The sequence below is a fragment of the Vigna radiata genome, unplaced genomic scaffold, assembly GCF_000741045.1.
Source record: "Vigna radiata var. radiata cultivar VC1973A unplaced genomic scaffold, Vradiata_ver6 scaffold_7, whole genome shotgun sequence".
NCBI lineage: Eukaryota > Viridiplantae > Streptophyta > Magnoliopsida > Fabales > Fabaceae > Vigna > Vigna radiata.
The window spans coordinates 1,019,818-1,032,574 of NW_014543262.1; positions in this window are offsets into that span (position 1 = coordinate 1,019,818).

The window sequence follows — 12,757 nt, forward strand, 5'->3', positions numbered from 1 at the left end:
GTCCAATCACATAAAGGATTGACACCACTCTTTACCTAAAACCTTAAGAGAATAGATTAATGAATCTTTCACCTTTATATATTGTCATATTTTCTCATTTCTATCTAATATGGACCTTAGACTCACACTTTGATTTCTAACATGATCTTGGCATATATTGTTTTTTGGTACAGTCAAAATTTATATATTTAATAATTGTTATTAATACTGTAAAAGTTAATATATAATTTAATATAATTATAACTACAAAAAGAAATNAAACATATCTTAAAAAATTGTTTTTCATTTGAGATTGTTGGATTCATCAATAATTGAATTATAACTAAAACTTTTAGCTATTTTTTTTTCAATATAAATAATTTTATTGATAAGAATTTCATCTTTCGTTATTTATTTAATTCTTGTAGTTTTTTATCCACTACAACAAAAAATATATTCACACTAAAATGATGATTCATAGTGACATGATCCTTTTGATGTCGAGAATGGCCATAACGTACAACAAGTAGAATTAAATTCAAAAATATCAATGATATGTTCACGAAACAACCTCACACCTTTCAATAAGTTTTACGAACCATTCTTTCTTAACAAAGACAATAAGTAATCATTTTCATTAACTGTAAAATCAATATAAACTCAAAGGAAGAGAACATATTAAAGCAACAATCAATATATCCAATTGTACAAAGCTTAACAAAGACAATAAGTAATCACTTCTAACAAGTGTAAAATCAATATGAACTCAAATGAAGAGAACGTATTAAATGTAGGATCATCATCATCACCCATTTAAGAATAAGTTGATCCATCAACAATAATTTTTTGAAGAGCCAGGCAAGATGCATTATATAGCTTCATCACATTACAAAAGAATAAAAATGTGAGCTCCAAACCTCCTTTGAAGGAACCACCTAAGCAAGTTGTAGTCTATGAGCAAAATAATGCACATAATAAGCATAAGGATTGTCATTAAGAAATAATGCTTGTAATCCATTCTATTCTCCCTTCGTATTAATAGCACCATTATATGTTTGACCACAAATATTAGAAACATTAAAATTATGCTTAAAGAGAACAACATTTAATTCCTTTTTTAGAGTGATGATTGATGTGTCTTTAACATGCACAATATCAAAATCGTTCTTTTCTGTTACCAACTTTATCTACAAATATCAAAACAATAGTCATTTTCTCTTTTTTTAGATTCATCACGTGTTTCGTCAATAATTATGCAAAATTTAGAATCTCTAATTTCTTCCTAAAAGTGACTTTTTACTTTTCTAGAAAAAAATGTGTAAGATTTTTTTTTCTAAATATGATGTGAAATATACTTTTTAATATATGGAGCATTTTCAACCAGAACTTGTGCTATTTTATCATTATATGATGCTAGAAGTTTAATCATCTCAAAAAATTTACCTCTTTTACTTAGACTATGGTGTTTTCTCATGGTCTCTAAATGCATAAGTTCGAAATACTACTCAACAAAGTGTATCAATAGTGGTTTTAAGTCATAAACATTCTGGTAAACTTGTTCTAAACTTTGAACATTTATAATATTATTAATGTGCATAGATTGATTCAACAAGTCTTCAAAAGCTTTCATTTCATTGTTATGCCATTAGTAAGGATTATCTCCAATGTGATTGAGAAATGCACATTATTTTTCTTGCATTAACTTTTTTTTATTATCTAAAACCTTATTTAGTAAACATATATGACTTAGGACAACCAACTACTTTGAACTAAATAAATAGCATGCTAAACATAAGTTGCATCGTTAGTAAGGCAATACTCTAGGAAAAAAGGAAATTTTTTTAAACCAATTAGATTGAAATCTCCTTACATGTTTCTCCTTAGAAAGAGGATATTTTTCAAGTCATATTTGATATTGACCCCATTTTAAATAAGCTCTTATAACTTTATCTCTTTGACTCATTGGATATTTTTTGAAGATATTTTTTTGAATGACATTTCAAAGAATTAACATGAAACTCTTCACTTGTATTTCCTTTAACCTTATGAAAGGGCTCCTCAATAATATCATGCTTCAAAATATGTAAAGAATTTGAATTTATTTTGTTTTCAATTTCATCAGTTAAATAAAATAAAATTATTCTTTTATTCTTCATAAATATACTTGTTTTTCTTTAAAACAAATGTTTAAGATTAAAAAATAATTTATCATAATCTAATAAAAATTTAAAAACGTAATTACTAAAAGAAAAATATATAATAATCAAGTCACAATTAAAAACGGATTATAAAAAACACATAATACATTTTTTTTCTATATTCATAAAAAATAATATACAAAAAGTTCATGAGATAAAAAAAATATAATGTCAATTATTAAACTAATATTTCATGATCAGTTGAGATAAAAGAGAATAACTTTTTTTTCTTCGAGAATGAAAGATAACATATGATAAATGAAAGCAAGATAGTAAGTTTCTCTCTAACTTCCTTTTTTTTTTTCTTGAGAAAAAAAAAACAGGTGAGAGTAAGAGATGAGTATACTGTGTGAGAAACTCAAAAGACAATGTGAAATAAAATATAAAAAAATGTCTTAAATAATATTGTTTTTTATTTATTAACATTAAACATTGTGCTTTATAAAAGAAATAAAATGATACCTAATTTTATTTTCTTCAATTCCCAATATATAATATATAATTTAAAAAATTGAAAATTTTCAATATATACTGTATATTATTTTAAATTTAAAAAAAAAATTAGGGGATATTGGCCCTGTTAGAGATGGAGTGTTGCTCGTTCCATCACCCTAATTCTCCCGGACCTTTTCCAAAAATATCAGCACATAAAAACATCTTATCAAATTACACACCAAAAGTCCATTATCAGAATGAACTTCCCCAATGCTACCAAAACATTTATACTTTGAATCTCGCTCCTCTAGTGTAAGTAAAAGGTTTAAACCTTTTTTTGGTCCCTAAGTTAAGTTCTGATGTTTAGTTTAGTCCCCGCTTTTAAAAATGTCAACCTTTAGTCCCTATGATATGAAAAATGTATCAAATCAGTCCTCATGACAGCACTTAATAAACAATAAATCACAAGTTTTCATACATAGGTATCCAATATTTTGTGATTTGTTAACGGAAGGTGTTATGAACAACAAATCACTTAATGAAAAACTTGTGATTTGTTAAGGAATAAGACTGGTTTAATACATTTTTCATATCATAGGGACTAAAGGTTGACATTTTTAAAAGCAGGGACTAAACTGAACATCAGAACTTAACTTAGGGACCAAAAAAATGTTTAAACCTAAGTAAAAATAAAGTAAATAATCTCAGTCACCAACAACTAAATTTCTAATCAATGGCTATGATCACGACTCCATCAATCCTATATTAAAGTCACTTCGCGCATAAGGGGGCACTGCCAAAACCTCAAGGCTAGTAGAAATCTGGCAGAATCCCTCCACCACCGGAACAATCCCCTGTTACCCTTTAGTACACAATAGGAATATTGTTGTGGAGAAGACTCATTATCATTCATTTGCCAAAGAACTCTCTTAAACTAAAGAAGGGTAACTAAATAGTTTGTTCAACGACTTAGATTAATTACTTTGATTTCAAGGATGAGTCGCTCACTTTACAGGTTTTATAATCTCTTTCCTAAACCTCAAGCAGCAGAGGATATGTTCATAAGTTCATAATATAACTCCTCGTATAACTAATTAAAACAGCACAAAGAAACACAAGTACTAGAAAGAGAGATACTACATACAATGGTGGCCTTTACTAGCTGTAATATGCAAGGGATCAAATCCCGATCGGTTCTTCTTGGAAACAGTCTGAGCAGTGGAATGGTTGAGAAGCTCCTTCACGACATGGAGATGACCCTTTTCGACAGTGAACAAAGGGGTCTCACCCAGCTCGTTCTCTTCGTTGACGAGGCAAGTTATGTTGGTTTTGACGTATAAGAGGCAAAAGAACGAAAGGGAAACTTATATCTTTTATTGAACATAAGCATAAATATTTATACTATTTAATTTGTAACCAACATTCAAAAATATATGCTAAACTAATTAATTTAAATAATGCCTAAAATTCTCCTAAGAAATAGAATATGAATATTTTTATTTAACAACTTTGACTCTTTCAACTAAATGTTGTTTGAGTCACAAAATTCCAATACTCCTCTTGACTCAAAGTCAACATATTTTAAGTCTTTTCATCCTTGACTGTATCATCTAAAGTTCCTCCACTTTTGAAAGTCTCGGTCACTTCTAGTTTCTTTATCTTTTCAAGAACTGTGTCTAACTCTGAGTTGTCAGTGTCTTTCACCTTTTCAGTATTACCTTGTTGCTCCGCATTTTCAGCTTTTGCTTCGGAAAGAGTTGTCTTAGGATGATTTTCTTCCTCTAATTTTTCTGGTTTAATTTGACTTTCACCAACTTTAACACCCACTAGCTTTATTTTCTTGTCATTTAGAGATGGGGTTCTTTTAGGTCCTCCAACATCCTGCAGCTTGTTTGTTGGTCTCCATTTGTCTTTTGGAAAATGCAACCTCGTTTGTTTTCCATATTGCAAAGTTGCACATACGGATGATTTGTCTTCCAATTCAGGCAGCCCTTGTACTTGCATATTGTCTTCAACCTTGTGCACATCAAATTTCTCTTTATCAATCAAATTCAAGGCAAAACTCTTCCTTTCATTTGAACTCTGAATAATTCTTTATTATTCGAATCTTTAATCATGCAATTTTTATCTTCAAATAAAACTTTATAGCCTTTCTCTAGAAGTTGGCCAACACTCAACAAGTTTTGGTCAATTTCAGGAACATATAAAACATCAGCTTCACTGCTATTTTTGCCCCGTTTCCAATTCTGACATTTGTGTTGTAGGTTGCATCAAGATCTTTGAATAATTCTTTATCGTAAGTCATGTGGTTCGTGCAACCACTATCAATTAGTCAACTTTCTATTGATCTTGTAGTGGTAAAACAAGAAACAACAAAAAGTTCATCTTTTTCACCGTCTTCAACCACAGCTTGTACATTCTCTTGTTTTTCTAATGAGTTGCATATTTTCTCCATATGCCCTAATTGTCCACATTTATGACATTTCAGATCTGGCCTCCACCAACATTTTGTATGTGGATGATTATTTTTCTTACAAAAAGGAATGATGGAAAAAATGAGACGATTTGTTTTTTTTTTTCATAAATTTAGCTGCCAAAGCCCCTTCAATATGACCTTCTTCTCTCATGAGTCTTCTTTGTTCTGGAGCCTGAAGTGCTACCAAAAGTTCTGCTAAGGTAATAGTAGAAAGATCTTTTGATTTCTCCAAGGAAGTTAAAGTGGCTTCATATCTTTCTAGAATTGTTACAAGTATTTTTTGAACAATTCGAGAATCAGGAATCTCAGTGCCTAGAAGACGTATTTTGTTTGCAATGCCGAGAAGCTTGTCTGCATAATCTTTGATTGTCTCTGAATCTTTCATCCTCTACATTTCAAGTTCTCGAACCAAATTTAAAGCTTGCGTTCCTTTGAATTTCTCATTGCCTTCATACTCTTCCTTCAAAAACTTCCAGATTTCATGTGTTGTTTTCAACGTCATTATTTGTTGAAAATGACTGGAGATACAACTGTGAACAAAATTGATTTGGCTTTGGACTTTCGAAGCCTGCTTTCTTTGTGATTTTTCATTTGAGCAATTGTAGGACTATCTGGCAAGGGATCCACTTCGTAGTCTTGTTCTACCGCTTCCCATACATCGTTAGCATCTAGATATGCTTCCATTTTGACAGCCTACATTTGATAGTTTTGTCCATCAAATACAAGTATAGAAGCCGTAGTAAACGAGGTTTGAGATTCCATTTTATGTGTGGTGGCTATTTTGTGGTTGTAGGTGTTTATGGGTTATATCATAGATCCCGTAAAATCCTTTTTGCTTTGATACCAATTGTTGGTTTTAACGTATAAGAGACAAAAGAATGAAAGGGAAACTGATATCTTTTATTGAGCATAAGCATAAATATTTATACTACTTAATTTGTAACCAACATTCAAAAATATATGCTAAACTAATTAATTTAAATAATGCCTAAAATTCTCCTAAGAAATAGAATATGAATATTTTTATTTAACAACTTTGACTCTTTCAACCAAATGTTGTTTGAGCACAAAATTCCAATAAGCTCGAACCTCCGCAATCTCGGTGTCGAGATCGTCATCATCGCCTTCACCGAGAGTTCCCATAACCTAAAAGTTGACGTCGAGAAGGATCTGTCTCACAGAGCTGATGTCGCCCCTTTGTGCCGCTAGGTGCAACTCCATCAACACGGAGAGAGAAAGAGAGAAATTGTTAGTGTTGGATAAGTGAATAAGAAAGAGAGAGTGGGAAGGTGTGAAATATTTTTCCAATAAAAGAAATAGTGAGGAGGTGTAGGAGCACTTAGGGTGGTGGAGGGAGCAACACCCCTAGAGGTGTCAACCTGACCCATGGCCCATGAACCAATCCTAATCCATTCTTGAAAAAATTACTTTTAGAGGTCTCTTCAAGTGGGGTCCAAAAATAGTCTGAGTCCCTAAAGTCTCTTCTCAAGTGAGTTAGAGTCAGGGTTAAAATGAGTTTAACTCTATTACAAGACTTTAATAACTCTTAGAAACAATATCATTTATGTACATATATAAAATTATATATTTTATTAAATTACATGTTGTAATTTTATTATATTTAAATCAATATTTTCTTATCATACTTATTATTATGTTATTAAAAAAATATAATATATAATTTAATACAATTATTAACTATAATTTATTTATTTATTTTATAATTACATTTTTTCTTGTATTCAAAATGAATGTTTTTTTAAAGAATGTTCATATGTTAGTCGTGACTTCATGATTTTTGTGAATATTTTAGTCTTGTAAACTTTTTCAATAAAGAGCTTTTTTTTAGTTTTTTTTTTTTTTTTAACTCTAGTACATGTAAATTAAAATCAAATCATGTAATGAACCAAGTTGATAAGTCCACTCTTATCTCTAAAATATGAAACCAAGTAATTATTACTTCACAAAAATATGAAACAGTTCTTAACCATTTCTTATTCGGTGGTTGCTAATTTATTTAGCATCAAATCACTAATATATAGGAACATATAATTTAGCTGGATTTATTGATGAGAATTTTTATTTTTTTTCAAAATCTAAACGATCTTGTTTTGCTTGAGGACCTTCTCCATGAGAATGAGCATTGATATTTATTTTGTTTTTGGACGAGACCCGAATGGTCGAGGCTTTCTTTGTTTTTAGAACTTCTTTATGAGATTGGTCATAGTATTTGTTTTGAATTAGTGATTTTTTTCCTTTTCTATTTTCTTTATTTCTTTTCTGAATCCGGAAAAAATTAATATTTTTATTTTTTTTTATTTTGATAATATGAAAACACCAATTTTAATCTAAATACAGAGGAACAATTGTCAATATTTAATTTTATCCTGGTAAATAAAATTTATTTGAAAAAAAAAACTCAAAAAATATATAAACAGAAAAGGATGGGATAAAATATTTTTCAAAGAAAAAAACAAACAAACAATCAAAAAATAGTAATAATAGAAATAAAAACAAAGAAAATAAAAAATTAAAAGTAAAAACTAAATAAAAAAGAAAATAAATAAAAAATAATAAAAAGAAGCAAATAAAAAAAGAAGTATAAAAGAGGATGTAGATCATTCACTCTAAACATTTGGATGAGTTTCTTTACGGCCTATGAAGCTAGAATGTCTTTTAGGGTATTTAAGCAGTACTTGAATGAATAAATATTATTATTATTGCTAGTATGATCATTTGACTTATTTGGTTTTAGTAACAGGAAGATTTAATATCTATTTTGGTTCTTCATTTCTGAGGGTTTGTTTAAAGTGGTCATTCTTTTTTTCAAAAGTTCACTTTAATCCTAGTTTTTGCAAAAACTGTTCAAGTTGGTCCTTTTTGGTAACGACATTAACTTGACTAATGGTAGAGTTGTCAGGTGACAAATGTCTGATGATGTGGCATTGTTATTTGTTTTAAAAAATAATTAATGATGACGTGTAAATGAAGGAGTTTTTCGGGGTGCCATTGCCAATTCAGAATTACGCAAATTATGTTGAAGGGGTTTCGAAAACTGTAAAAAACATGACTTGCATCAAATTGGATTCAATAGAGGTGGAAGATAATTTTCTGTGAACACCAGTTGATGGATTCCACACCCAGAGACTTTGACAAGAGTTCAGAAGTAAAAGCCCTTTGCAGGAACCTATAATCTGAACATTATGATGAGTACTGGGAGGTAGAAAGTTGAGGTTTAATGAAGAAGATGCAGAATCATTGTGATGAGATGAGTTGAAATCTATGGATCGGATTTCAGGAGAAGGAGGCGCTATGAACAAAAGTCTGGTAGAGCTTGCCTCGTTGAAAATGTGATATTGCAAAGTGTGGATCAGAGAGAAGACAAAGCCATGACTTACAGACACATTTGAAACGAACAAGGGATTTGACAGGTAACATCAACAAAATTTCGATTATGAGCTCCCACGGCAGAATCGCCGTCATCTTCGTTCCTCTGCTACTACTACTCCCTCCCTACTCTTCTTTGATGACCTGCTCTGTGTTACAGCATTGAAGGTGGATGACTAGAAAGTCCCTAACGCGTCGATGAAGATTACTAGATTGAAGTTGTTTGATGAACCCTAATTGCAATTGCCCACAAAATCCCAATTGAAATCGTAAATTTGGGTCAAAAATTGGGAACTTAGGGGTTTGATTTTAGGGTTTTTGAAATTTGAAATTTTTCTTTTGGGATTTTTATTCTTGATTTTTCTGGTGTTGTGATTGGAGGGGTTGAGATTTTCATTTTTAGATTGGATTTTTGTTATGGTTTCTACGGCGGCTGACGGTAGTGGCCATAAGGGTGGCGGCACAAGGAAGAAGAAAGGTTTCTACATTTGATTTTTGAGAATGAAAATTCCCAATTTGAGAGTAATTAGGGATAATCATAATTAATTACCCCAAATGTGTGTTGAGAGAGTAATTAGGGATAGTCAGAATTAATTCCCAACTCTAATTATATTCATTTACACATCATCATTATATATTTGTTTTAAAACAAATTACAATGCCACATCATCAAACATTACACACCTGGCAGCTCTGCCGTTAGTGAACTTAACGCCGTTACCAAAAAGGACCAACTTGAACAGTTTTTCCGAAAGGTAAGACTAAAGTGAACTTTTGAAAAAAGGAGGGACCACTTTGAACAAACCCTCCCAAAGGAGGGACCAAAATAGGTATTAAACCTAAAAATATTTGTTATTTGATGACCTATTTCATTTCTTAGTTTTTGTTAGTTTGACTTTTGATTAATTTATACATTTTGTAGTGGTTTTTAATTGCTAGACTCTCTTTTTTCTTTTTAGAAAAAATACTTACAGTTAAAATATTTCTATCACAACCTGTTTTTTGCAAATGTAATTTTGATAATTATTTTAACCGTTGAAAAGTTTAAGATTGTTTTTAACCACTAAAATTTATAATTTTAACCACCATAACTATCAAATTTCTTAGTGCCACCATTCAATTAGCATGGTATATGTTTCTCTAGAATGTTGTGAATTTGATTTATAAAGCATATTCTATACACAATCTTCATTGTTAAGACCAAAATTGTCTAAAACTCCAAGACCGTTTAACAACTCTTATTTTGAAGTTTAACAAACAAACTTTAATGAAATAGTGTTTATAGTATAAACCATTTAAAGAATATGTTTGATAAAAGAAGTGTTGAACAATGTGAGCAAATCATCTATGTGAAGCCTGAAAAATATTTTATAAAACTCAAAGAATATCTAATGAAAGTACGTTTAACATTTCAAATTGTTTAAAGACAAGCTTTCATTAAACGATGCATCTTGTAAACACTATGTTACTCAAAAAGAACATACTTATGTGTTAAATGTTTAGTACACTAAAACATGCATAAAAGCTCTAAAACATTTATAACATTAAATGCATGTATCATTTGTATGTGGTACTTTCCTTCTTTTTATTTGTGTAGATCATGACAATATACCAAGCTTTATTCAAAAGTATGTACAAGATCATAAAAAATTAAGAGATAAGAATACATTCTTAGAATGTTTCCGTAATGTTTTTTGTTCTTAGAAAGTTGTACACACCACTTCTACAAAAAGCACTATTGTTCTAATGTTACCCAACATTTGACTTCGTACTTGAAGGATACATGCTTTCCTCAAAGTCAACTTTATTTGAGTAATAGATCTTTATCAAAGAAAGATATATAAAGAGGACTGAATGAAGAGAAGAATACAAGAAATGATGGTTAACTTTTACATTGTTATTCTCTTTCTAGAGCTTCCATCATTTAACACATTCTTTGTTTAAGAAATTTTTTTTACAAGTCTTCATATTTCATTGTATTGAAAACATACTCTCCTTGAGAACTTTGATGTGTACTTGTTTTTCTAAAACACTTTTATTATCTTTGCAAGTTGAAGAGAATAAAAATACTTAGTTATTTAGTTCATTGAGCTAAACAGTCTAGTAAAGAAAACTAGTGTTGAATTAGGAGTAGGTAAACTTGTATATTTAGATTGGATAGTTATAAACTAGGAGTGATGAAACTTTTTGTAATATTTGAAAATATTAATGAAATCTCTTAGAGTATTTAAGGGAGAACTAAACATAACTCAATTTGAATGAACAAGTATAAAAACAAACTTTTTTATTTACTTTCCTTTATATACGTTTTTTCATACGTTGTTAAAAAACTTAAAGTGTTCATATTTGTAAAAAGTTTTTTGAAAACTCTCGTAGAGTTTTTCCTATGCTTCATTCATCTCCAAAAAAATGTTTTTTTTTTTTTATCTTGGTAATTTCGACATTCATGACATCTACCATTATCAATTTGGTCATATCTATATTATATGCAGCATCTCCACTTATTTTATTATAATGTGGTTACAAGATACATGATGACATTTATGTTTCTTAAAAACGAATGAAACACTAAACAATTTGTTGAGACTCCTAAAAATAAATCTTTTGCAAAAATGTTTTACAAGCAATACACACATGTAAAAAATATAACTTTTTATCACCAATTAAAACTCCAACTTGCAAAAAAAACCTCATTTTCGTCATTAAATTGACAACAAGGCATAAAAAGAAACGTGAGAAAGAAAGGCGTTGTATATTTTTATACAAATTTACATCAATAAAAATCAAACAACCTTTTTTTTTTTTTTACGTTTGACATATCAACATTAGACATAAAATATAATAAATATAGTAGTATTATATACATTTCTACTTTTAAGGTAAGGGAATAATCATTGAAATAATATATATATATATATATATATATATATATATATATATATATATATATATATATATATATATATATATATAAGATAAACATCTTAATGTTTTTGTTACAATTGCTTGCCATTTCTTTAATCTTTTGCAAGCCTTTTTTTCTTCAATTTTTTTCCTATATTCTATTAATGCACCCTGCAATTATATATTAAAATTTGCCAGCATGCATGTCATCGAATCCTAGGAACAATCACCATTATTTTAAATTTGACCTTAATAGCCACTTTTTTTAATCCAAAACAACATTCACCAAAAAAAGACAAAAGAAAAAGAAAACACCATTAATATATTCAGATTTGTGAGTTGTAAATTGATGTTGAATCTTAACCAAGCAAGCCTTTTTAGTTGGTTTCATATTGGATGTCACGTTGTGCCAAATTTCACCTTCAAATATATATATATATATATATATATATATATATATATATATATATATATATATATATATTATTAAGTTAGATAAATAATATAATATGTGGCTCCACCATTCAATTGGCATGGTATCTGTCTGTCTACAATGTTGTGATTTGATTTATAAAGCATATTCTATACACACTCCTTATCTTCAAGAAAATGTTTTTTTTATTATCTTGGTAATTTCGACATTCATGGCACCCACTATTATCAATGTGTTCATTTCTATATTATATGCAACATCTCCACTTATTTTATTGCAATTTGGTTGCCAAAATCCATGATAACATTTATGTTTCTTAAAAACAAATTAGTCACTCACTTTTAAGTTCATTCAAACCCTCCATAAAATCACTATTAATCAAGAAAATATAAAACAAAGTAAAAAGTAATCCTTCATAATCTAAAGTTTCTTAACAGAAGTTCTTTACGAAGTAATTAATAAAGTTTATATGTACGGAAGTTTAACCTTCACAATTATACTAATTGTGTGTTATATATTTTTTCATACAAATATTTTTTTTGTTTTTTGGTGAATTAAATACAGCTGGTTTCACATCTTTCTATTAGTAGATCAATTGATGGAGTAACTATTAGGGTTAGTTAATTATACATTATTTTAGACACACAAAGGGACAAACCGATACCTTCTTTCTTCAACATGTATTGGTGTTTAGTTATGAGCCATTGAAACATTTTGACCTTTTATAGTACATATGCAATAATAATGTTAGATACATGAATACAAATAGAACATAAAAGCTTTTTCTCACAATAATAATTTGAAAATTATAGTTCGAAATTAAGTAAATATAAGTCAATCATTTAATATTGAACTACAATAGCATTAATAATTACATTATACATTTTTAAATTAAAAAAAAAAAATCAACAAGTTGGTTCGAAGCGTTATGTCAAGTTTAATTTA